Source organism: Pongo abelii, chromosome 7 (genome assembly GCF_028885655.2).
Source record: "Pongo abelii isolate AG06213 chromosome 7, NHGRI_mPonAbe1-v2.0_pri, whole genome shotgun sequence".
In the NCBI taxonomy this organism is placed as follows: Eukaryota; Metazoa; Chordata; class Mammalia; order Primates; family Hominidae; genus Pongo; species Pongo abelii.
In genome coordinates, this window is record NC_071992.2 from 64277653 (window position 1) to 64302692 (window position 25040).

Genomic DNA, 25040 nt, shown 5'->3' on the forward strand with positions numbered 1-25040 from the left:
TATGAGAATGGCATAGATTGCTGAAAAATTCTATGTAGTATTCCTGTATGTGCTCTCACCCTGAAACAAAGGAAATGAATGATTTGAGAATATAGAGAAGGTCTTTGAAAAGAACTAAAATTGTGCTAAGTCAGAGGTAACTCTGGCTCCCACCAGGAGAACAGACTCTTATTCAGAGGAAAAGATAGAAAGAAATACATGTGGTATGACTTCACTCATAAAAATAAATGTAAGATTTTGCACACATAATTGATTAGGATATTATAGTGATTATGGAGCAGGGATGTGTATTGACTGGAAACGGACATAAGATAAACTTCTGGCTGTTGGAATGCTTTTTGTCTTAGATGATTACATTTGTGTAACTTAGTAATGACTACAAAAGTATATCTATGCATAAAAATTCAGCAAACATTACTCCTAGGTTTCATTATTGTTGTATATTCTGGTGCAATAAATATTTCTATAAAGTAAAAATAAAATAAAACTTCCATATGGAAAAATGAAGGAAATGTATTACCTTATACTATATGCCAATTCAAAGACTTACATCTGAAAGTCAAAGCTTTAAACATTTACAAGAAAACAAATAAAATCCTATTCATGATCTCAGCAAAAGAAAAAAGCTACATCACGCTACAAAATGACAAAAGATATTTGCAATGCGTATTACAAAAAATTAATTAACTTTCAGAATCTGTGAAAATTCTTAAAAAGTATAAAGGAAAAACAACTCTATAAAAGTCGGCATAAGAGAGGAGCCAAGATGGCTGAATAGGAACAGCTCCGGTCTAAGCTCCCAGCGTGAGCGACACAGAAGACGGGTGATTTCTGCATTTCCATCGGAGGTACCGGGTTCATCTCACTAGGGAGTGCCAGACAGTGGGCACAGGTCAGTGGGTGCGCAAACCGTGCATGAGCCGAAGAAGGGTGAGGCATTGCCTCACTCGGGAAGCTCAAGGGGTCAGGGAGTTCCCTTTCCTAGTCAAAGAAAGGGGTGACAGACAGCACCTAGAAAATCGGGTCACTCCCACCCAAATACTGCGCTTTTCCGACGGGCTTAAAAAACGGCGCACCAGGAGATTAATATCCCGCACCTGGCTCAGAGCGTCCTACGCCCATGGAGTCTCGCTGATTGCTAGCACAGCAGTCTGAGATAAAACTGCAAGGTGGCAGCAAGGCTGGGGGAGGGGCACCCGCCATTGCCCAGACTTGCTTAGGTAAACAAAGCAGCCAGGAAGCTCGAACTGGGTGGAGCCCACGACAGCCCAAGGAGACCTGCCTGCCTCTGTAGGCTCCACCTCTGGGGGCAGGGCACAGACAAACAAAAAGACAGCAGTAACCTCTGCAGACTTAAATGTCCCTGTCTGACACCTTTGAACAGAGCAGTGGTTCTCCCAGCACGCAGCTGGAGATCTGAGAACGGGCAGACTGCCTCCTCAAGTGGGTCCCTGACCCCTGACCCGTGAGCAGACTAACTGGGAGGCACCCCCCAGCAGGGGCAGACTGACACCTCACACAGCTGGCCGGGTACTCCAACAGACCTGCAGCTGAGGGTCCTGTCTGTTAGAAGGAACACTAACAAACAGAAAGGACATCCACACCAAAAACCCATCTGTACATCACCATCATCAAAGATCAAAAGTAGATAAAACCAAAAAGATGAGGAAAAAACAGAGCAGAAAAACTGGAAACTCTAAAAAGCAGAGTGCCTCTCCTCCTCCAAAGGAACGCAGTTCCTCACCAGCAACAGAACATAGCTGGATGGAGAATGACTTTGACGAGCTGAGAGAAGAAGGCTTCAGATGATCAAATTACTCCGAGCTACGGGAGGATATTCAAAACAAAGGCAAAGAAGTTGAAAACTGTGAAAAAAAATTTAGAAGAATGTATAACTAGAATAAGCAATACAGAAAAGTGCTTAAAGGAGCTGATGGAGCTGAAAACCAAGGCTTGAGAACTACATGAAGAATGCAGAAGCCACAGGAGCCAAGTCAATCAAATGGAGGAAAGGGTATCAGCGATGGAAGATGAAATGAATGAAATGAAGCAAGAAGGGAAGTTTAGAGAAAAAGGATAAAAAGAAACGAGCAAAGCCTCCAACAAATATGGGACTATGTGAAAAGACCAAATCTACATCTGATTAGTTTACCTGAAAGTGACGGGGAGAATGGAACCAAGTTGGGAAACACTCTGCAGGATATTATCCAGGAGAACTTCCCCAATCTAGAAAGGCAGGCCAACATTCAGATTCAGGAAATACAGAGAATGCCACAAAGACACTCCTTGAGAAGAGCAACTCCAAGACACATAATTGTCAGATTCACCAAAGTTGAAATGAAGGAAAAAATGTTAAGGGCAGCCAGAGAGAAAGGTCGGGTTACCCTCAAAGGGAAGCCCATCAGACTAACAGCGCATCTCTCAGCAGAAACTCTACAAGCCAGAGGAGAGTGGGGGCCAATATTCAACATTCTTAAAGAAAAAAATTTTCAACCCAGAATTTCAAATCCAGCCAAACTAAGCTTCATAAGTGAAGGAGAAATAAAACACTTCACAGACAAGCAAATGCTGAGAGACTTTGTCACCACCAGGCCTGCCCTAAAAGAGCTCCTGAAGGAAGCGCTAAACATGGAAAGGCACAACCGGTACCAGCCACTGCAAAATCATGCCAAAATGTAAAGACCATCGAGACTAGGAAGAGACTGCATCAACTAACGAGCAAAATAACCAGCTAACATCATAATGACAGGGTCAAATTCACACATAACAATATTAACTTTAAATGTAAATGGACTAAATGCTCCAATTAAAAGACACAGACTGGCAAATTGGATAAAGAGTCAAGACCCATCAGTGTGCTGTATTCAGGAAACCCATCTCACATGCAGAGACACACATAGGCTCAAAATAAAAGGATGGAGGAAGATCTACCAAGCAAATGGAAAACAAAAAAAGGCAGGGGTTGCAATCCTAGTCTCTGATAAAACAGACTTTAAACCAACAAAGATCGAAAGAGACAAAGAAGGCCATTACATAATGGTAAAGGGATCAATTCAACAAGAAGAGCTAACTATTCTAAATATATATGCACCCAATGCAGGAGTACCCAGATTCATAAAGCAAGTCCTGAGTGACCTATAACGAGACTTAGACTCCCACACACTAATAATGGGAGACTTTAACACCCCACTGTCAACATTAGACAGATCAATGAGACAGAAAGTCAACAAGGATACCCAGGAATTGAACTCAGCTCTGCACCAAGTGGACCTAATAGACATCTACAGAGCTCTCCACCCCAAATCAACAGAATATACATTTTTTTCAGCACCACACCACACCTATTCCAAAATTGACCACTTACTTGGAAGTAAAGCTCTCCTCAGTAAATGTAAAAGAACAGAAATTATAAAACTATCTCTCAGATCACAGTGCAATCAAGCTAGAACTCAGGATTAAGAATCTCACTCAAAACCGCTCAACTACATGGAAACTGAACAACCTGCTCCTGGATGACTACTGGGTACATAACAAAATGAAGGCAGAAATAAAGATGTTCTTTGAAACCAACGAGAACAAAGACACAACATACCAGAATCTCTGGGATGCATTCAAAGCAGTGTGTAGAGGGAAATTTATAGCACTAAATGCCCACAAGAGAAAGCAGGAAAGATCCAAAATTGACACCCTAACATGACAATTAAAAGAACTAGAAAAGCAAGAGCAAACACATTCAAAAGCTAGCAGAAGGCAAGAAATAACTAAAATCAGAGGAGAACTGAAGGAAATACAGACACAAAAAACCCTTCAAAAAATTAATGAATCCAGGAGCTGGTTTTTTGAAAGGATCAACAAAATTGATAGACTACTAGCAAGATTAATAAAGAAAAAAAGAGAGAAGAATCAAATAGATGCAATAAAAAATGATAAAGGGGATATCACCACCGATCCCACAGAAATACAAACTACCATCAGAGAATACTACAAACACCTCTACGCGAATAAACTAGAAAATCTAGAAGAAATGGATAAATTCCTCGACACATACACTTTCCCAAGACTAAACCAGGAAGAAGTTGAATCTCTGAATAGACCAATAACAGGAGCTGAAATTGTGGCAATAATCAATAGCTTACCAACCAAAAAGAGTCCAGGACCAGATGGATTCACAGCCGAATTCTACCAGAGGTCCAGGACCAGATGGATTCACAGCCAAATTCTACCAGAGGTACAAGGAGGAACTGGTACCATTCCTTCTGAAACTATTCCAATCAATAGAAAAAGAGGGAATCCTCCCTAACTCATTTTATGAGGCCAGCATCATCCTGATACCAAAGCCAGGCAGAGACAAAACTGAAAAAGAGAATTTTAGACCAATATCCTTGATGAACATTGATGCAAAAATCCTCAATAAAATACTGGCAAACAGAATCCAGCAGCACATCAAAAAGCTTATCCACCATGATCAAGTGGGCTTCATCCCTGGGATGCAAGGCTGGTTCAATATACACAAATCAATAAATGTAATCCAGCATATAAACAGAACCAAAGACAAAAACCACATGATTATCTCAATAGATGCAGAAAAGGCCTTTGACAAAATTCAACAACGCTTCATGCTAAAAACTCTCAATAAATTAGGCATTGATGGGACGTATCTCAAAATAGGAGCGATCTATGACAAACCCACAGCCAATATCATACTGAATGGGCAAAAACTGGAAGCATTCCCTTTGAAAACTGGCACAAGACAGGGATGCCCTCTCTCACCACTCCTATTCAACATAGTGTTGGAAGTTCTGGCCAGGGCAATTAGGCAGGAGAAAGAAATAAAGGGTATTCAATTAGGAAAAGAGGAAGTTGAATTGTCCCTGTTTGCAGACGACATGATTGTATATCTAGAAAACCCCATCGCCTCAGCCCAAAATCTCCTTAAGCTGATAGGCAACTTCAGCAAAGTCTCAGGATACAAAATCAATGTACAAAAATCACAAGTATTCTTATACACCAATAACAGACAAACAGAGAGCCAAATCATGAGTGAACTCCCATTCAAAATTGCTTCAAAGAGAATAAAATACCTAGGAATCCAACTTACAAGGGACATGAAGGATGTCTTCAAGGAGAACTACAAACCACTGCTCAATGAAATAAAAGAGGATACAAACAAATGGAAGAACATTCCATGCTCATGGGTAGGAAGAATCAATATCGTGAAAATGGCCATACTGCCCAAGGTAATTGACAGATTCAATGCCATCCCCATCAAGCTACCAATGACTTTCTTCACAGAATTGGAAAAAACTACTTTAAAGTTCATATGGAACCAAAAAAGAGCCCGCATTGCCAAGTCAATCCTAAGCCAAAAGAAGAAAGCTGGAGGCATCACACTACCTGACTTCAAACTATACTACAAGGCTGCAGTAACCAAAACAGCATGGTACTGGTACCAAAACAGAGATATAGATCAATGGAACAGAACAGAGCCCTCAGAAATAACGCTGCATATCTACAACTATCTGATCTTTGACAAACCTGAGAAAAACAAGAAATGGGGAAAGGATTCCCTATTTAATAAATGGTGCTGGGAAAACTGGCTAGCCATATGTAGAAAGCTGAAACTGGATCACTTCCTTACACCTTATACAAAAATCAATTCAAGATGGATTAAAGACTTAAATGTTAGACCTAAAACCATAAAAACCCTAGAAGAAAACCTAGGCATTACCATTCAGGACATAGGCATGGGCAAGGACTTCATGTCTAAAACACCAAAAGCAATGGCAACAAAAGCCAAAATTGACCAATGGGATCTAATTAAACTAAAGAGCTTCTGCACAGCAAAAGAAACTACCATCAGAGTGAACAGGCAACCTACAAAATGGGAGAAAATTTTCGCAACCTACTCATCTGACAAAGGGCTAATATCCAGAATCTACAATGAACTCAAACAAATTTATAAGAAAAAAACAAACAACCCCATCAAAAAGTAGGCAAAGGACATGTGGCACATATACACCATGGAATACTATGCAGCCATAAAAAATGATGAGTTCATGTCCTTTGTGGGGACATGGATGAAACTGGAAATCATCATTCTCAGTAAACTATCACAAGAACAAAAAACCAAACACCACATATTCTCACTCATAGGTGGGAATTGAACAATGAGAACACATGGACACAGGAAGGGGAACATCACACTCTGGGGACTGTTGTGGGGTGGGGGGAGGGGGGAGGGATAGCATTGGGAGATATACCTAATGCTAGATCACAAGTTAGTGGGTGCAGCACACCAGCATGGCACATGTATACATATGTAACTAACCTGCACATTGAGCACATGTACCATAAAACCTAAAGTATAATAATAATTTAAAAAAAAAAAGAAACTACTCATGTTTTGAAAAAAAATGGTAAAAAAAAAAAAGTCGGCATAATACATGAGCTACTATTTTTCAGCAAAAGTGATAGTACTATATAAACATATAAAAGTAAACTTAATTATATTCAGGTAAGTGATATTATGAACCACGTAAGATATTATTTTACTAGATTGGCCAAGACTAGGTAGTTTTCTGTGAGTTTAAGTATAAAACCAATTTATAAAGCAATTTGGACCAATTTTTAAAACATGTGCAAATATATTGTTAATTGTACTGTTCATAAACACCAAGAAGGAGAATAACCCAAATGTCAATCATCAGAGCTGTCTATATATAACAGAGAAGTAAACATTACAGAAAAAAATATGAATAATGTTCAAGTACAAAAAATACATAGATAATTGTTCAGCATCATGATATTGAAAGAAAAATGAAAGTTATAGAAAGCTACATTCAACATGATAGTAATTTTATAATGCTCAATCACAAGCTAAACTGAATAATGTATGTTTTAGAATATTCTCATATGTGTTTAAAATATGTTTTAACAAAGGGAATAATAAACATAAAAACAAGATTGAGACCTGAAATAAATAGGGAAGGTGTAAGTAAATGGTAACATTCTAGTTCTTCAGTTGCTGGTGAGTTAGCACAGGTTGACTTCACTGGGCCATATATTGATATCCAGATGTAGATTTGGATAGATATTTCACATTGTGTGGGTATATATGTATATGCTTTATGTTTATTTTATGAAGAAAAATTCCATGTATAAAATTTATTTATTTATATCAATTTAGCAAAACCAGAGCAGGATTTTTTTCTTTTTTTAGATGGAGTTTCGCTCTTGTTGCTCACGCTGGAGTGCAATGGCACGATCTCAGCTCACTGCAACCTCTGCCTCCCCAGTTCAAGCTATTCTCCTGCCTCAGCATCCCGAGTAGCTGGGATTACAGGCATGCACCACCACACCTGGCTAATTTTGTATTTTTTTATTAGAGACGGGTTTCTCCATGTTGGTCAGGCTGGCCTTGAACTCCTAACCTCAGGTGGTCTGCCTGCCTCGGCCTCCCAAAAGTGCTGGGATCACAGGCCTTAGCCACCACACCCGGCCCAGAGCAGGATTTTAAAAAAAATTTTATTTTTGATTATTATGGGTAGATGATAGTTGTACTTATTTATGGGGTACATGTGATGCTTTGATATGTATGTACAATGCGTCATGATCAAATCAGGATAGTTGATGGATCCATCATCTCAGGCATTTATCATTTCTTTGTATTAGGCACATTTCAATTCCACTCAGTTATTTCAAACTACACAATAAATTATTATTAACTTTAGTCATCCTATTGTGCTACTTAACACTAGATGTTATTCATTCTACCTAACTGTGTTTATTTTTATACCCTTTAACCATACTCACTTAAACCCCGCCCCCCCCCCCCCCCCCACTACCCTTCCTAGCCTCTGGAAACTGTCGTTCTACTCTCTATCTCCATAAGCTTGTTTGTTTGTTTGTTTGTTTGTTTTAATCTCCCAGATATGAGTGAGAAGATGTGATATTTGTCTCTTTGTGTCTGGCTTATTTCAGTTACATAATGTCTTCCAATTCCATCCATGTTGTTGCAAATGATAGGATCTCATCCTTTTTATGGCTGAATAATATATGTGCATGTATATTGTTGTGTATTTGTACACAATATTCCATTGTGTATATGCACACATATTTTCTTGATCCATTCATCTGTTTGTGAGCACTTAGGTTGATTCCATATCTTGGCTATTGTGAGTAGTGAGGGTTTTTTAAAACAAATTGACTTCTTTTAGAAAGAGAAAGAAGAGAGACTTTTGAAAGCACTGAGGCAATAGCAGGGACCTAGAACTTTAAGATAAACTGTTATTCCAACTGGGAGGGAGAAGCCTGTCATCACGATGGACCAGGTTTAGCCAACGCATATGCTCTTCATGTTATTTCGCTTTCCTGATCTGAGAGAAGAAAGGTCTGAGAGCTAGATCCTGGCAGGCATGTCATGCTTGCTGACTTTTTTTCCCCATGTGGCATGAGAGGTCTTTCTGGGGAGCCCCAGATGGGAGTGTTAGCTAAGATCTGTAGAAAAACTATACCTAGTAGGAAAAGCTGGAAATTTTGGAGGTTTTGCAAGTCCAGAGATAGAAATAATTCCAAACCTCTACAAAATCACACAACTTGATGCCGCCTATTGTCTCAGTCATTCCTGGTGCAGAGCCTTTTTAAATGCCAGAATGATGGCAGAGGGTAAATTCTATAGGAACATGTTGTTAAATTATAACTAGCCTGAACATACACTTTAGAGTTTTAAAAGTTGCATTTGCCTTTTTTTAAAAACTTTGGTATTCTTTATCTAATAGAAAATGTTAGAGATATTTGAGTTATTTATGTAAATGTATTATAAAGAATGTGTTATGAAATGTATTATGAAGACAGACACTTATTTAAGATTGATTAAATATTCTGTGAATGGCTTTAGAATTGGTAATTCTTTTCACTGGTATTAGTTAAATGATTAGTACAATACATAAAAGAATGTCATTTTGTGGCAGGAATCATAAACTGCATCCCCAGAAATCTCGAGATTCTTAGAGGTAGTCCGAGGCTAACCTATCTAAAGTGAATATGACTATTCCAGCATTCTCATTTACCACCCACTGGAATCCATTGTTTTTTTCTTCTTCACACTAATGCACTCAGGATTTAGAAAGCATGGTTGCAAAAGAGTAATAAACTCTGACTCTTCAAAGAATACAACATTAGCATTCATTCATTCATTCATTCATTCAGTATAATCATTTGAATTTTCATGGATTATATAATGTATGTAAGGCAAAGTGTTTGGGACCAGAGACAAATGATAAATGTAATAGAGACACTGCATATTTAAATGCCACACTTCACACAGATTCACCTTATACCTGTATCTCCTGGAAGGACATATGCTACCTGAATTTATTTTTCATTATAGTTTTTAAGGATGGTTATGATTACTATTAACTACCTGGAGATGAGATCAATTGTCACAATAATAAATTGGTTTTCAAGATGTGGAGTAATTGTGACAAATGTTATGGAAGAGACAGGTCTAATAGAAACTTCCAAGAAATTGTATCATTTTTCAATAACTCAGAAACAAACATATGAAGATAATTCAATAATTAAAATTAAATTAAATAAGATGAATAGTCAGCATGGAGTTGGAAGCAGTGGCATGGGTGCAACACAAGTGTAGATGCGGGAAAATAATTGACATGCACAGGAGACAGTGTTTCTTTCATAAGAACACAAACAAAACAGAAACCTGCTATTCACTAACAGTGATTGCTCTATGACTTCATGCTATGAAACTGTAGGTAGCCAGGAAATTTCACAGCTTATTCCAGGCAAGCAGAATTGAATATACTAATGTGGCCTTGAAATCAATACGAGTATTTCTGTGCTATGAAAGCACATTAGTTCATTCATCTCCCAGGGCATGAGCACTATATATTTCAAGGTTTCACATCAATCTTGTGGATGGAAAAAATACTGACAGCAAAATTGTCATCAATCTGCTCTTGAATATACTTGATGATTTGTTGGAAAAAATCATTAAATGCGTATTTCTGATATTTCTGAAGAATAATAATAAAAAATAATCAGAGAGATCTATATTGTAAGAGTTTTAACGATCCATCATTTTAGAAAATATCAATGAGAGTCAACATATAATGTGAATGGATTCAGTGGATCTTATTTATACCATCTGACATGTGTGCAATGAAAATATATATTAATGCCCGAGCTGAGATTCTAAGCCCAATATCTAGTCATCCACTTCTTGATATTAGCACTTATAATGTTCTAGGCAGATGGCGCCTTTTGGGTTCCGAGAAATGAATGACACAAATGGATATATAATTAGAAAAACATGAGAATGGGAAGATTTAACAAAATCAAGGTAAGTAAAAAACAAGTATACCTCTAATAATGTCATTCAAGCACTAGAGACAAAGATACGAAGTATTAGGAAAAAAAAAAGTGATCCAGGGAAACGCTTTCTGAGCACTGTGCTAACTTTACAGGGAAGACCTGAGAAGACTTGGATGTGTTAATTAATGGCTGCTATTAGCATATTATCAATCAAATATCACTGGGTTATTTAGATGAACTGATCTTTCCTGTCATCATTTGGAATTCCCAGTTAAGTGAAATATTTGAATTAATAAATTGTCTCCAATTGTCAGTTGGGTCCCCTGAGAACCAGGAGGAGATTCCATGTGCAAGAAACTGAGGAATGTCTACTGGGAATAAAGGGAACAGGAGTGGTGTAGGCAGATACCTGGAGACTCTCATGCAGGGGAAATGTCTGTGAAAGACAGAGGGGAGGAAGGAAGGTTGGTTCTGCAACACGGTTCTAAGAAAGTCTCCCCAGCTCAGCAGGGCATTGCCCTGAAAGGCTGCCTGTTGGCAGATGTGTATGCTGGGCAGAACCATCAGCTTTGCTGTCATGCCTGCTTGGTCACCACCTGGGGCAGCCACTGTGGGTGGTCTCAGTCTGAGCCGCAAAGAGAGCCAGGGCATGACCATAGAGGCACAAGGGAGGGTGCCCCTGCCCAGGCCAGGGATGCTGAGCAGGTCATCCCCATGGCCACCATCCTGTCTCTCATACACACAGATACACCTGTGCTCTTAAGAACATCCCAGGACATACTAGGAGCTCATCCACAGAAAAGAAGGAAGACAACACAAATAGGACCGGGATGGACATGCTCTCATGTGAGATGATATGTAGAGTAAAAGCTGAGCATCGAATAAGGCCTGAAATGTTATCTGTTGGTGTTGCTCAGGTGACAGGTGACAGAAACACAATGGAAATCAGTATAAGCAGAAAGAGGCCCAGGATAGCACATATCTAGTGCAGGCAGAATGAAGAGAGGCACAACAAGGTACACGTGTTTTTCACCACACTGACTTCATTTTCCAGTGGGATCTGTCTTTCTAGCCCTTATCCCCAACATACAAAAAGCTCAGGCAAAGACCTGGCCTCCCAGATGAAGTGGCAGTCTCACTTCTGAACAGAGCACTGTGAGGATTGCAGTGGAGTGCTCTGACCATTTCTTCTTAAATCATGGGTCCCCTTTCAAGTAAAAGGGAAATATGCAATTTCTGCAAAATCAGAGAACTGGAAATAATGACTATGGGGTGAGGGAAGGGTGGGTTCCCTCAGGAGAAGGAGTCTTGGCAGGAAAAAAGAAATAGGAGTATTAAATGCGGAGAAGAGAATGAGGAAGGAACCACAGAGCAAGACTTTTAGTTTTTGTGTGTGGGTGTAGGGGGGATAAAATAGATATCTAGCAGATACTAGACATCTGCTGCTGCCAAAAATACAGGGATGTCTGACAAATGATCTACAGGCATAGAAGCCATCTGGATTCTTTTTAGAAGATAGCCTAGACAGAGATGAGGCTGGCGCATTGGTTGACCTACGCCTCAATAGCCAGCGCTAACAACAATGTGCATACACTATACATTTGGGAACCATTTGTTTTATAGGTGTTTTCATTGAAGAAATAAATTCAAACATTGCCAGAGGAAGTATCTGTAAATCATATCAATAATCTCTACACATATATAAGTTTACCATATAAGACAATACTCAGAAGGCAACATCATCAGATTCCCCACTCAAAACAATAAAAAAGAAAAAATTACTCTAAATCAAATCCAAAAATAATAATAAAATTGTCAAACAGAAACAGCAAATCAAAATCTAAATAAGAGATAGCAGTATATAAATATAACATTAAAAAGTAGAAGGGAAAAAACACATAATTTTTTATTTGACTTGTTCATTTGATTCCAAAATCCAAAGGCTTTTGTAAAAACTTTGAATTTTAAAGTTAAAATTCTACAACTTATTAACGGATTGGTCCTAGAGAGAATGAATAGCCATGAGTAAGGTCAATGTTTGGGACTTTGTTTTGATTTTAATCTTAATTTTAATATCATATTCAGAATGTAATACAGCCATTGGCATTTTACATTTAAATGTCTCAATAAAATTTACAGCCCACAATTATATAGTCTATTTATTCTTTGATGAAATATCAGTTTACAATAATATTTCCATACACATATTTCTTAAATTAATACAGTCACAACCATTAATCTAACTAAAATTATTTTTATTTATACTCTTTCCCTACAGAATAAACTTTTATGTATCCACTATATAAAATTCATGCTTCTTTATAAAATTAATTAAAATATAGAAAGTAGTAAATAAAATGTATTAATATCTAAAATATTTTATAAATTAAAACATATTTCAAATGTGTGGGTTTTTAAAAAATACTTTTGTGGTATGTATATTAGTCATATATTTAAGAATTGTTAAAATTCTAACATTTAGTTTCGTAATTTGTCCCTATCAAATATAAAATTATTTTTGGCATGATCTTTTGGTCTTTGAATCTCTCATTACTGAAAATATTTTAGCCTCATGAATGTAAAAACATGTACTTTTAATTCATAAATCTCTCTTGAGTACCGTATATGAGATTTTTGTGTTGTAAAGCAAATGTTCATTACTTCTCTTGAGTGTCAATTTCTTCTAGTGGATGGAATTGAGGACAAACTAAAAACTCACTTGATATCCCCAGGTGTTATTTCCCCCCTGTGATTACCAATGGAGAGAAGGAATAGCCTGCATATTTGGCAATATCAAAACCAACTTAGATCTTCTGTGTTTATTCAGATAATCACAAAAATAGCCAGAGACCACATACCACGTTGAACAGATACTGGATATTTCTTTCAATGTTACTAACACGAGCGCTGTCTTCCATTAAAATCACAATACTGTACTTCCAGTAGTTCAAAAATATTGTATTATCTATTTGAATTTGTCTCTTCTTTTTACCCACTGGGGATTCTATCAAGCTGTAAACAATTACCCTGCCAAGAGAAGCTGCTGAGACTTAAAATTTGCAAAAAGCATTGGAGTAGACTGTCCATGCTCTGGCAAAATCTGTCTCTGCAACGGCTGATTTCTGTCAAGCATCTGTATATTAGAACATAATATGCCAAACACCTGAACATTTGGAAAGACCAGGAACTATGAATCTTTTAAATGTGCTAAAAGAAAAAAGTAAAAAAGAGAACAGCTGAGCATTGTATAAAAATTATTCAGAGTGAGTGAGAGAGAACACTTTAGAATATTTTGTAGAGCTCTCTGTGTCACTGCCTGCCATTTTATTCTCCAGGATTCCTCTAAGGCTGTGGTTCTCAAACGTTGATGCAGATCAGACTCTCCTAGGGAGTCAAAAAAGACATGGAGATCCAAGCTATGGGAGCAGGATGGAGGCTGGTGTTTGCATTTCCAGGCTCCACAGGTGGTCCTGAGACATACCTGTTTCAGAAGCACTGTTTACATGTGGTTCTTGAGATGATTAAAGTGGCACCTGTGAGCTTCTAAGATATTCTTTCAGGAATATGATGGGAACATGGAGAAGAGCTACAGGGAGTCACACTTAGATATAAAACTGTATTTACTTTATTTATTATAATTCACTTATTTATCAATACTGCCACTCACTATTTATTGGTTGTCTTTCTGGTTCATTTGTTCTTCACACACCTAAACTCTAAAATAGGGAAAAGTAGCTTGGGCTGCTTGTCTCTCTAGAGAACATAAGCATGGGCTGTGTATCACTCACCCCCACATAGGCATTTCCGTGGGATAGTCTGAAATTCTTCATGTCAAAGAGTTACACCATTCCATCTAATCACACACATGCTATTCGTCTGATTGAACTTGACTATCACTTGATTGTTTTTAAATGTTAGAGATATGAACTATAATTCTAAACCTGTAGCTCATTTGAATGATTTAATTGTAAAAACTGAGATAAAAGCCCCAATTTGGCTGAGTTGACTGACTTATTATAAATGTAGATGTAATACAAAGCTAATATATTTCTTAGGACATCACTAGTGTCATTTAAAAAATTGTTTAGCATAACTGTTTCTTGTTTATGGTTCATAAGATGTTGATCTCTTACAGCATGATGATATCATCCTGGTATGTGCTCATTGCCATCAGTATCCCAATAACGTTACTAAATAAGTGAACTCACCAGTATTTTGTCCCTTAAGCATACATTAGAACATAATGGTTTTAGAATAATATAGGTCCAAAGATAACTTAGATATATATTTTTTGAAGTATCTAAACTCTTCTAAATTTAAATCTTTTTTCTTTAGTCCTTTTCTCTCATATGAGTGCAGTGGTGAAACTCTACCAACAATGCAGAAATTTATACTATTAATAACAGCATTTGCTTGTTGGATGGATGATCTGGCCTGAGTTCTATGCCAGCCTCTCTCTATGCATTATTTCATCTCTTTTCACAGTGCTATAAGGTAGTTTCACAGGTGAAGAAAGTAATGTTAATCTTAGACCCAGGCACAGAAAGTGTCAGGGAAGAGAGGAGAGCAAAATTGTGGGCACTACAGTCCATGCTCCTAATCAGTTCAGTTCACTGCCAGGGTACACAGTTAAAATTCAAAATCCCACTGAATGAAATGTGCATGTCAGTAATAATGCTAAAGTAAACAGTAAAAGGGAAGCACTGGACTTCTTTTGCCTGTGCAAAATGACTGAATTATGACAAACCTACGGTAAGATCTAACAAAAACAATTAGTTACTAATTCATAAAAATGAAGTTTTATACTCACCTAATGTGTTTAAATGACCTCTGATTTAATTCACTATATTTCAGATTGGAATACCATAATATATATACAATATAATATGTATAATTTCAGAATTGGAATAGCATAATATGCCATGTTTTAAATAATCATGCATTCGTTAGTCTTTTCACTACATGTGTTTTGAATACTATTGAGCTGGAAGGTGGACAGGATCATCTCTCCTCTAAGGAATTTATAGTTTAGTGAGGGAGATTGGAATAAATGAAGTAAATGTGCATTCATATACACAGAAACACACACGCGATTGTGCTTGTACTGAGCACTGGGTGCTAATGGATGTAAAATGGAGAAATCGTAACTGGTTTTGTAGTGGGGGAAGCCTGAGGAAACAAATTTAATATAAAACCAGAAGGGAACTCAGGGTTATTCAATAAAAGGAAGGAGGTGGAGAAGGAAAGTGTCATATGGATACGTCTCTGCTGATGGAAATATTTTAAAATTAAGAATTTTAAGAAATACTTGTGGCTAGATTATTTTAAGAAAAATTGTGGGTGAAGGGTGGGAGGAGGGATTTGTCAAGATGAAGCTAAGGCGTACCAGGAAAGACATTTTTAGTCACATTGAGAAATCTGGGCATTACACAAAGCTGTCAGTGGGAAGCCACTGGATGACTTGTGAGCAGAGGGACCAGAGGATCCAGTCTGCTTTTTATAGGGATCACTCTGAGTGTTGTGCAAATGCCTCTGTGGAGGAAACATGTTGGGTACAGAACTAGATTAGAGGCTCTTGGGGAGGTCGAGAGTCATAGAAATGGTGAGAAGTAGTCAGACTGGAAAATTTTTAAATTCACAGGGTTTTGTAACTGGTCATCTGGTTATAGAAATTAAGGTGTAAAAACTATTTTCAGGTTCTAACAAGAGACAAAGCTTGAATACCACTACCATTTTTTATCACTAAGAACAATGGAAAATAATTAAGTTTGGGAAAGAAGATCATAAATTCTGTTTGAGACACATGAATTTGGGTTCTAAAACCAGATGGATATGCAGATATACATACTTGAGTATGTGGGCCTGAAATTTAGAAAAAGGCTGTAGGGAGGGGTTAGTGTCACTTTGCAGTCACCAAAGTGGAAGTATAGCAATTGAGTGAGGCAGGACATCACGCTGCCTTGGAAGAAATGGAGCTTATAGTGGGATTGATCTTTTAAACAGAAATCCTAAATTTGGAAAAATTCCCCCATAATGCGTTTGCCTCACAACATAAATCACTCCTGAATTTTCCATTGCCCCTTGCTGTCAGGTCACAAGCACACTATCTAGACTCAGCTAATCAAATGCACCCAGGTGGAAGCTCAGAAGTAAACCACTGAGGAAACCTGTAGAGTTTGGATTTCTTTCCAATAAGGGTGTCAGCAAAGGCTTCTGGCTTTCGTTGATAGAGCCAGGTACAAGACTCACCTGCACTTGCAAATGCGGGTTTCTGATGTTGAAGTGGAACTGGAGCTGGAAGCCACTCGTGAACACTGGCTACAAAAAGTTACCAGCCTTTTGCATAAAATAAATGGCGATCTGGTGACACTTTCTTTCTCTGTCTCTCTGTTTTCTCTCTGTTTTTTTTTCTTTTATTTCTTTCTCTTTCTTTCTCTTTCTTTTTTTCTTCTTTCTCTTTCTTTCATTCGTTCATTCATTCTTTCATTCTTTCTTTCTCTTTTTCTTTCTCTCTCTCTCCTTCCTTCCTTCCCTCCCTCCCTCCCTCCCTCCCTTCCTTCCTTCCTTCCAGAGAGTTCCAAAGCAAAATGTTGAACATTATTCCTGGAAGCTTAGTCTTTAGTATGGTTCATCAGCCATCCTGATGTTATCTATGAGCAACAAAATGGCCTTGAGTAAACATCCTTCTGTATAAAGTATCCAGAGTAAAAGTGGCTGTTGGAAAGTAAGAAGTCTGACTTAAAAGAGACTATATCCCAATGTAGAGTATACGTATAAATCTTCAACTTAAAGATGATGTTTCTAGAGGAATTCTGGCTGTGGGCACTGACAAAGACTATCCTTAGTGAAACTTTAGGCTCTTTTTCGACCAGGTCAGATTCTTGGGCCTTGTCCTGATAGCAAGAATCTTGTTAAGTCACTTTAGCGGGAATGCCCACCCTTGATATCTGTTGATATTGCTCAGCCTCCACCATCCCCCAGGTCACCCTGTCCTGCTGGCCTTCAGCAAGAATCCTATCAAGTTGGTTTAGCCAGATCCCCCTTGCCCCTAATATTTCTTCTTAGTAATTTTCCATCCCTTGGCCCCACCCTGCTCCACTCACTTTTTCTTGTCTTATTCAGAGTTGAGCCCAATCTCTTTCTCCTACTACGAAACCCCACTGTAGTCATTCCCCTTGAATAAAGTCATTATTGATGTCTTTAACAAATGTGAGAATATATTTTTCTTTAGCAACACTTGCCCAATGTAATTGCAGAATGGGCATGGAAAAGGCCAGATGCTTACTAAATTTTTTGTGTTTGTTTTCTTAGTGAGGAAAGGGCACACGTAATTCCAAAGGAACCATGGACTCTGAAGGCCCCAATATGGTGCTCAATCCTCCGCTGCTCATCAGCAGAGAGCAGAATAAGAGCATTCCTGATGATATGAGTAAGAAAACCACCCAGTGTTAAGTCAGAGATTCCACAGCGCATCTGCACACTAGGATATGAAATTTGCTAGACAAATGCTTCCCTTTGTCCACTTTTCAGAATGAATGCTTTATGGCAATTACCTATGTTTATAGATGTTCAGGTAAAACAAAACAAAGAAACAAAAATGAATTGACTGTGGCAGGTGTTGTGACTGACCTCCCAGCATCTGTGTTTTTTGTTTGTTTGTTTGTTTGTTTTCCTTACTTTCAAAACGTCAATTGTCTTCCAAGAGCCTGGGTGTTCACTCACTTCTTCAATAAGGGCATGTAACAGAGTCTAATTTGTGGAACTTCTGCAGAGGGCATGATTTTTCTAAACAATGGGGCCACATGCAGCTTGCATCCTTTGTCCTCTGCTCTTTCTGTCTAGAACTCAGAGGTGAGTCCAGGGGTAGAGCCGTTATGCTGTGAGCTTGCGAGTGTCCAGCACACAGTCAGGGGAGCCTAGTGGGAAGTCAGAGGAGCTGGGAGCTTTATTTCTTCCTGGAGAAGCTGTCCTATCCCTGGAGTACATGGCTCTGGATTTCTCATCACATTGGAGAAAATGTATTACTTCACTGAAGTTGATTCTTTCCTATTTCCAGGTCAAGCAATCCTAAACTGATTTCTTTAAATCAATGGAAAAAAATCCTTCAGTTTGTTTTTCTGTATATCTGCTCTGCTTGAGGTTTGCCTGCCTTGCTGGCTTACGGGTTGCTGATTTTGACCTAATTTGTAAAATATTCACCAACATGTCATCAGATATTTGTTGTACTGTGTTCTTTCTCCTCTCCTTCTGGAATCCAGTTACACATATGATTGTCTATTTGATACTGTCCCACAGGTCATTGATGCTCAATTCAATTTATCTTTTCATTTTTTTTCTCTAGGTTCTTTCATTTACTTTGGACTTGCTTGTTTTTCTGTAGACTTGCTTCAAGTTCACTAATCCTTTCTTCTGTTGCAGCCAATCTGCTGCCATCCCTCTCAATGATTTTCTTTATGCCTTTAGTTGTTAAGTTTTTCAATTTCAAAATTTGATTCTCATTTATAATTTTTACAACTATCCTAAAATCCTTGTATCTCACCCATCTATATCCATATATTTCTGTAGATGTTTTAAAAATGTTATTATAGTTATTTAAAAGTTCCTAAAGTGTTCATTCTAACATCTGTGTCACCATTGACTTGTTCTTATTGGCTTATTTTTCTCTTGATTATAGGTCATATTCTTCTGTTTCTTCATATCTCATCCTTTCTGATGAGATATATCAGATATTGTATACAAAAGAACAGTAAGACCGAAATATTTATTCCCCAAATGAAAAATGTCCTTTCCTCTTTAGACAACTAGTGTGAAGAAGTGACAGATTTGATTCCATCACATCCAATACACTTTTAGGCTGTTTTGTGCTGTTAGCTTAATTCTTCTAGCAGTTCCATGGAATTCCAGACTAAGAGAATATTTTTCTGATTCTCAACTCATGTTCCAAATTATTCTGCTATAATGGGTTAATTGCTCCAAATTTCAAAAGTTAAATTGTGAAATTTGGGTTGAAGCTTCTATTAGACTCAGTTCATCTCTGAAACCAAATCCTTTGCCAGCAAATGAGCTCACCTGCTCCAAGAGGGCTTTGGGAGCAAACTCCACAGCACTGCCATCTCATCAGCAAATTCCCCAGGCTCAATGTTTAAAATAATTTCAGAATTGTTCCTCTCCCTACAACCCCTACCACTAGCATCCCATTTCAAACCACTGTCATAACTGCTAGATAATTCTGTTAGTTCTCAATAGCATCCTAAAAGTTGTTTTGCTTAATATAATATCATGAGTAGAGTCCATATCATGTAATTCTTTACCTCAAGCCCCTCAATGTCCTCTCCTATTACTCAGAACAAAAACTATGTTCTTTCCTATTTAGAAAACTAGTACGAAGAAGTTACAGCTTTGATTCCATCGCATCCAACTAGGTTTATATATATATACTTTAAGTTCTAGGGTACATGTGCACAACGTGCAGGTTTTTTACATATGTATACATGCACCATATTGGTGTGCTGCACCTATTAACTCGTCATTTAGCATTAGGTATATCTCCTAATGCTATCCCTCCTCCCTCCCCCACCCCATGACAGCCCCCAGTGTGTGATGTTCACCTTCCTGTGTCCAAGTGTTCTCATTGTTCAATTCCCACATATGAGTGAGAACATGTGGTGTTTGGTTTTTTGTCCTTGTGATAGTTTGCTGAGAATGATGGTTTCCAGCTTCATCCATGTCCCTACAAAGGACACGAACTCATCCTTTTTTATGGCTGCATAGTATTCCATGCTGTATATGTGCCACATTTTCTTAATCCAGTCTATCATTGATGGATATTTGGGTTGTTTCCAAGTCTTTGCTATTGTGAATAGTGCTGCAATAAACATACGTGTACATATGTCTTTGTAGCAGCATGATTTATAATCCTTTGGGTATATATCCAGTAATGGGATGGCTGGGTCAAATGGTATTTCTAGTTCTAGATTCTTGAGGAATTGCCACACTGTCTTCCACAATGGTTGAACTAGTTCACAGTCCCACCAACAGTATAAAAGTGTTCCTATTTCTCCATATTCTCTTCAACACCTGTTGTTTCCTGACTTTTTAATGATCACCATTCTAACTGGTGTGAGATGGTATCTCATTGTGATTTTGATTTGCATTTCTCTGATGGCCAGTGATGATGAGCATTTTTTCATGTGTCTGTTGGCTGCATAAATGTCTTCTTTTGAGAAGTGTCTGTTCATATCCTTCGCCCACTTTTTCATGGGGTTGTTTTTTTTTTTTTCTTCTAAATTTGTTTGAGTTCTTTGTAGATTCTGGATTTAGCCCTTTGTCAGATCAGTGGATTGCAAAAATGTTCTCCCATTCTCTAGGTTGCCTGTTCACTCTGATGGTAGTTTCTTTTGCTGTGCAGAAGCTCTTTAGTTTAATTAAATCCGATTTGTCAATTTTGGCTTTTGTTGACATTGCTTTTGGTGTTTTAGACATGAAGTCCTCACCCATGCCTACATCCAATTAGGTTTTAAGCTGGTTTGTGCTATTAGCTTAATTCCTCCAGCAGTGCCTTGAAATTAAAGCCTAAGAAGATCTTTAGGCTTTCGAGTGCAAGCTGATAATTGTTGTGACCTGGTTTTGTCTGCCACTCTGACCCCTGGGCATTCTAGTTTAGTTGAACTTTCCTTTTTGCTTTTCAAATGCACATAAACACCACCCTATCTCTGGTTTCAGCACTTACTATTTTATCTGCCTTAAACATGTGTCCTATTCATTCACATTTCTTGCTCTCTCATTTTACTCAGTCTCAACCCATATGTCACCATAGAAGTTAGTGGATAGCCTACCTCCAAAGCAAAGTCCATCTCCATTTCTCTCTTTTACAATGCATTTATAACCACCTTATATACTGTATATTCAAAGTCTATGATCCATTTTGAGTTAATTACATAAAATAGGAACTTTAGGTTGAGGTTAATATTTTTGCTTTGGATGTCCATTTGCTCCACTAACCTTTGTTGAAAAGTCTTTCAGTAAATTACTCTTGCACCTTTCTCTAAAATCAGGTGACCTTACTTGTGTGTAACTATTTTTCAGTTCTTGATTCTGTTCCATTGATCTATGTGTCTATCCCCACATCAAGACCACTGTCTTGATTACTGCAGCTATACAGTAACCTTTGATTTCATTTTGAGACTTTCTTCCCATTTTTTTCTCCATTTTTAAGATTGTTTAGCTATTATAGGGCCTGTGACTTTCCATACAATTTTTTTAAAACCTTGCCAATGTCTACAAAAACCTTATTATGGAAATTTGCATAATAATTACATTAAGCACATAATTCATTTGAGATGAATTGTTATCTTTACTAGGATAAGTCTTCTGATCATACAATATGTATTTCTATTCATTTACACCTTATTTAGATAATTTCATCAGCATCCTGTAATTTACAGCATATAGATGCTGAATACTTTTTGGTAAGTATTGTTTTTTAAGTATTAAGTATAACATTTGTTAACTATACCAAAATATTTTTTTGAGCAATTGTAAATGGTACTGTTTTTAATTTTGGTTTCCTCACATTCATTGTTGGTATATAGAAATGTGATTATTTTGTGTGTTGATATTCTTTTATGTGACCTTCATGAGTTTTTGTGACCTAGCAGTATTTTCATTTTTGTTTGTTTTTGTACATTCCTTGAAATTTCTATGGATACAATTATGTCATCTGCAAATAGGGACAGCTTTATGTTTTATCTTCTTAATCTGTATGACTTTCATTTTTTAATTTTTACTTATTTCTTTTGCCAGTGCAGTGTCTACATTTTTCTGGCATTATGTTGAAAGTGACTGACAGGAACCAAAGTCCTTGCCTTGTTCCTTCTCCTAGGGGAAAAGCACTCAATCTACACTATAAAGTATGATATTATCTGTAGGGTTTTTTCTACGTGCATTTTATCAGTTGAAGTAATTCCCCTCTATTCTTAAATTGCTGGAATCATAATGGGTGCTGTATTTTGTCAATTTTTATGCATCAATGGACATGACAATATGTTTTCTCTTTAGCTTATTGATAAGGGGGATTACATTGTTCAATTTAAGAATGGTGAATGGCCTTGCATATCTAGGTAAACTTGGCAATGGAGTATAATTATCTTTCTACATTTGTCAATCAGGCTTGCTAACACTTTGTTGAGGATTTTTTTCATCTATGTTCATGAGATATATTGCTCTGTGACTTTCTTCTCTTGTGACGTCTTTGGGTCTGGTGTTAAAGTCAGAGCAAAATATCTTTACAAGACGAATTGAAAGTGTTTCTTCTTCCTCAGTCTTCTCAAAGAGATCGTATATAACTGGTGTTCATTTTTTTTTAAAGAATCAGAATCTCACTCTGTCTCCCAGGCTGGAGTACAGTGGTGTGATCATAGTTCACTGCAGCCTTGGACTCCTGAGCTCAAGTTATCCTGCCACATCAGCCTCCTGAGTAGCTAAGACTACAGGTGCATACTGCCATATCTGGCTTTTTTGATTGTGCATATTTTTTTAGAGATACAGGGTCCTGCTATGTTGCCCAGACTGGATTTGTTCTCCAGGCCTCAAATGATATCCCCACCTCAGGCTCCCAAACATTGGGATTACAAGTGTGAGCAATAATACCCAGCTGGTGTTAATTCTTTAAATGTTTGGTAGGATTCTCCTGTTAAATCATTGGGGCCAGAAGATTGAGTGGAAGTTTTAAACTCTGAATTCAATCATTTGCTTGTAATAGAACTATTCAGATTATCTATTTCACTTAGGTTAATTTTGGTATTTTGTCTTTTTTAAGGAATTGGTCCATTTCCTCTTAAATGTTGAATTTATTAAGCATAAAGTTATTTATAGTATTTCCTTATTATTACATTAATGGCTGAAAGATATGTTGCAACATCCCTCGTTTCATTTCTAATATTAGTGATTTGCATCTTAATCATTTTTCTCTGATTTGCTAGACAAATAACTTGCTAGAAACAGTTGCTATTTAAAAATAATTTTGGTTTTATTTCTCTGTAGTTTTTATGTTTTAATTTCATTAATTTCCGTTATTATTTTTTATTATTTCTCTTTTTTTGAACTATTTTCCAATTTTTTGCAGTAGGAACTGTGGCAGTAGGAGAGTTTGACCTTGTTTTTGTATTTAGTACTTAATGCTATACATTTACCCCTCAGCACTGCTTTAGTTGCATCCCACATAGTTTGATATATCATATTTTCATTTTCATTCAGTTCTATCTATTTTCTGCATCCTTAGAGACTGTATTTGTGCCCCATGGATTCCATAAATGTAAGCTGTTTACTTTCCATATGTTTACAGGTTTTCCTGATGACTTTGTTTTTGATTTCTTGCTTGATTTTATTATAGTCATACTTTAATAAATTAGCTTATTTTAAATTTGTTGATATTTATTTTATGACTTAGGGATATGGTATATGTTGGTGAAAATTCCACATGGTCTTGGGAAAATGTGTTTTCATTTTTTTGGGGGGAGGCAGTGTCCTACATATTCCAGTTAGATCCTGTTGGTTTATTATATGGTTTAGATATTTTATATCTTTGGCGTTTCCATGTCTACTAGGTCAGCTATTGAGAGAAAAGTGTTAATAAACCAACTATAATGTGAATTCAGCTATTTTTTCAGCCATTGCAGTTTTTTTTTGTATTGTGAGATTCTTTTGTTGCATATATATTTTGTATATTCATCGTATAGTTTAATTTTGAATGTATTTTGCACGTATATTTTGCATATCCTCTCTATATTTTTTGTAGTAGTCCCTCTGGATGTTACAATGCATATATATCAACATTATATACCACTAAAAATAAAGTGTTGAAGCCTCATTTCCATTTAGGTCCATTTACCCTCCCAACTTTTAAGTATCATTGTCGTAAGTATTAGATGTTGTTATGATTTTTGCTCTAGTCAATAAATATGATTTACAGAAGTCAAGAGAAAAAGTATAGGAACATAGCAATGTGTCCCCATATGTGTGCTCTATTTGCTGGTCTTTATTTCTTCCTCATGTTCTGTACTTTTTTCTTTTATTATTTTCTTTGTGCTTGACATTCTTGCTTAGCCAATCTTTAGCAGTAGATTTGCTGGCAACAAAGTACTTTATTTTTCCCCTTCTTCTTTTCTTAACTTCTGTTTCTGAAGCATAATTTTATGAGATGAAGATCCAGTCTCACTAAAATTTGTTTTTCCCCAAATCCCCAGACACAATTGTCATGAAAAGAATAAAATACCTAGGAATACAGCTAACAAGGGAGGTGAAAGATCTCTATAAGGAGAACTACAAACCACTGCTCAAAGAAATCAGAAATGACAAACAAATGAAAAACCATTCCATACTCATGGATAGGAAGAACCAATATAGTTTAAATGACCATACTGCCCAAAGCAATTTATAGATTCAATGCTATTTTTATTAAACTACCATTAAGATTCTTCACAGAACTACAGAAAACTATTATAGAATTGTATGGAAACAAAAAAGAGCCTGAATAACCAAGGCAATTTTAAGCAAAAAGTACCAAGCTAGAGGCATAATGGCTACCCAACTTCAAACTATACCATAGGGCTACAGTAACAAAAACAGTACGGTCCTTGTACAAAAACAGACACATAGACCAATGCAACAGAATAGAGAACCCAGAAACAAGGTCACACACCTACAACCAA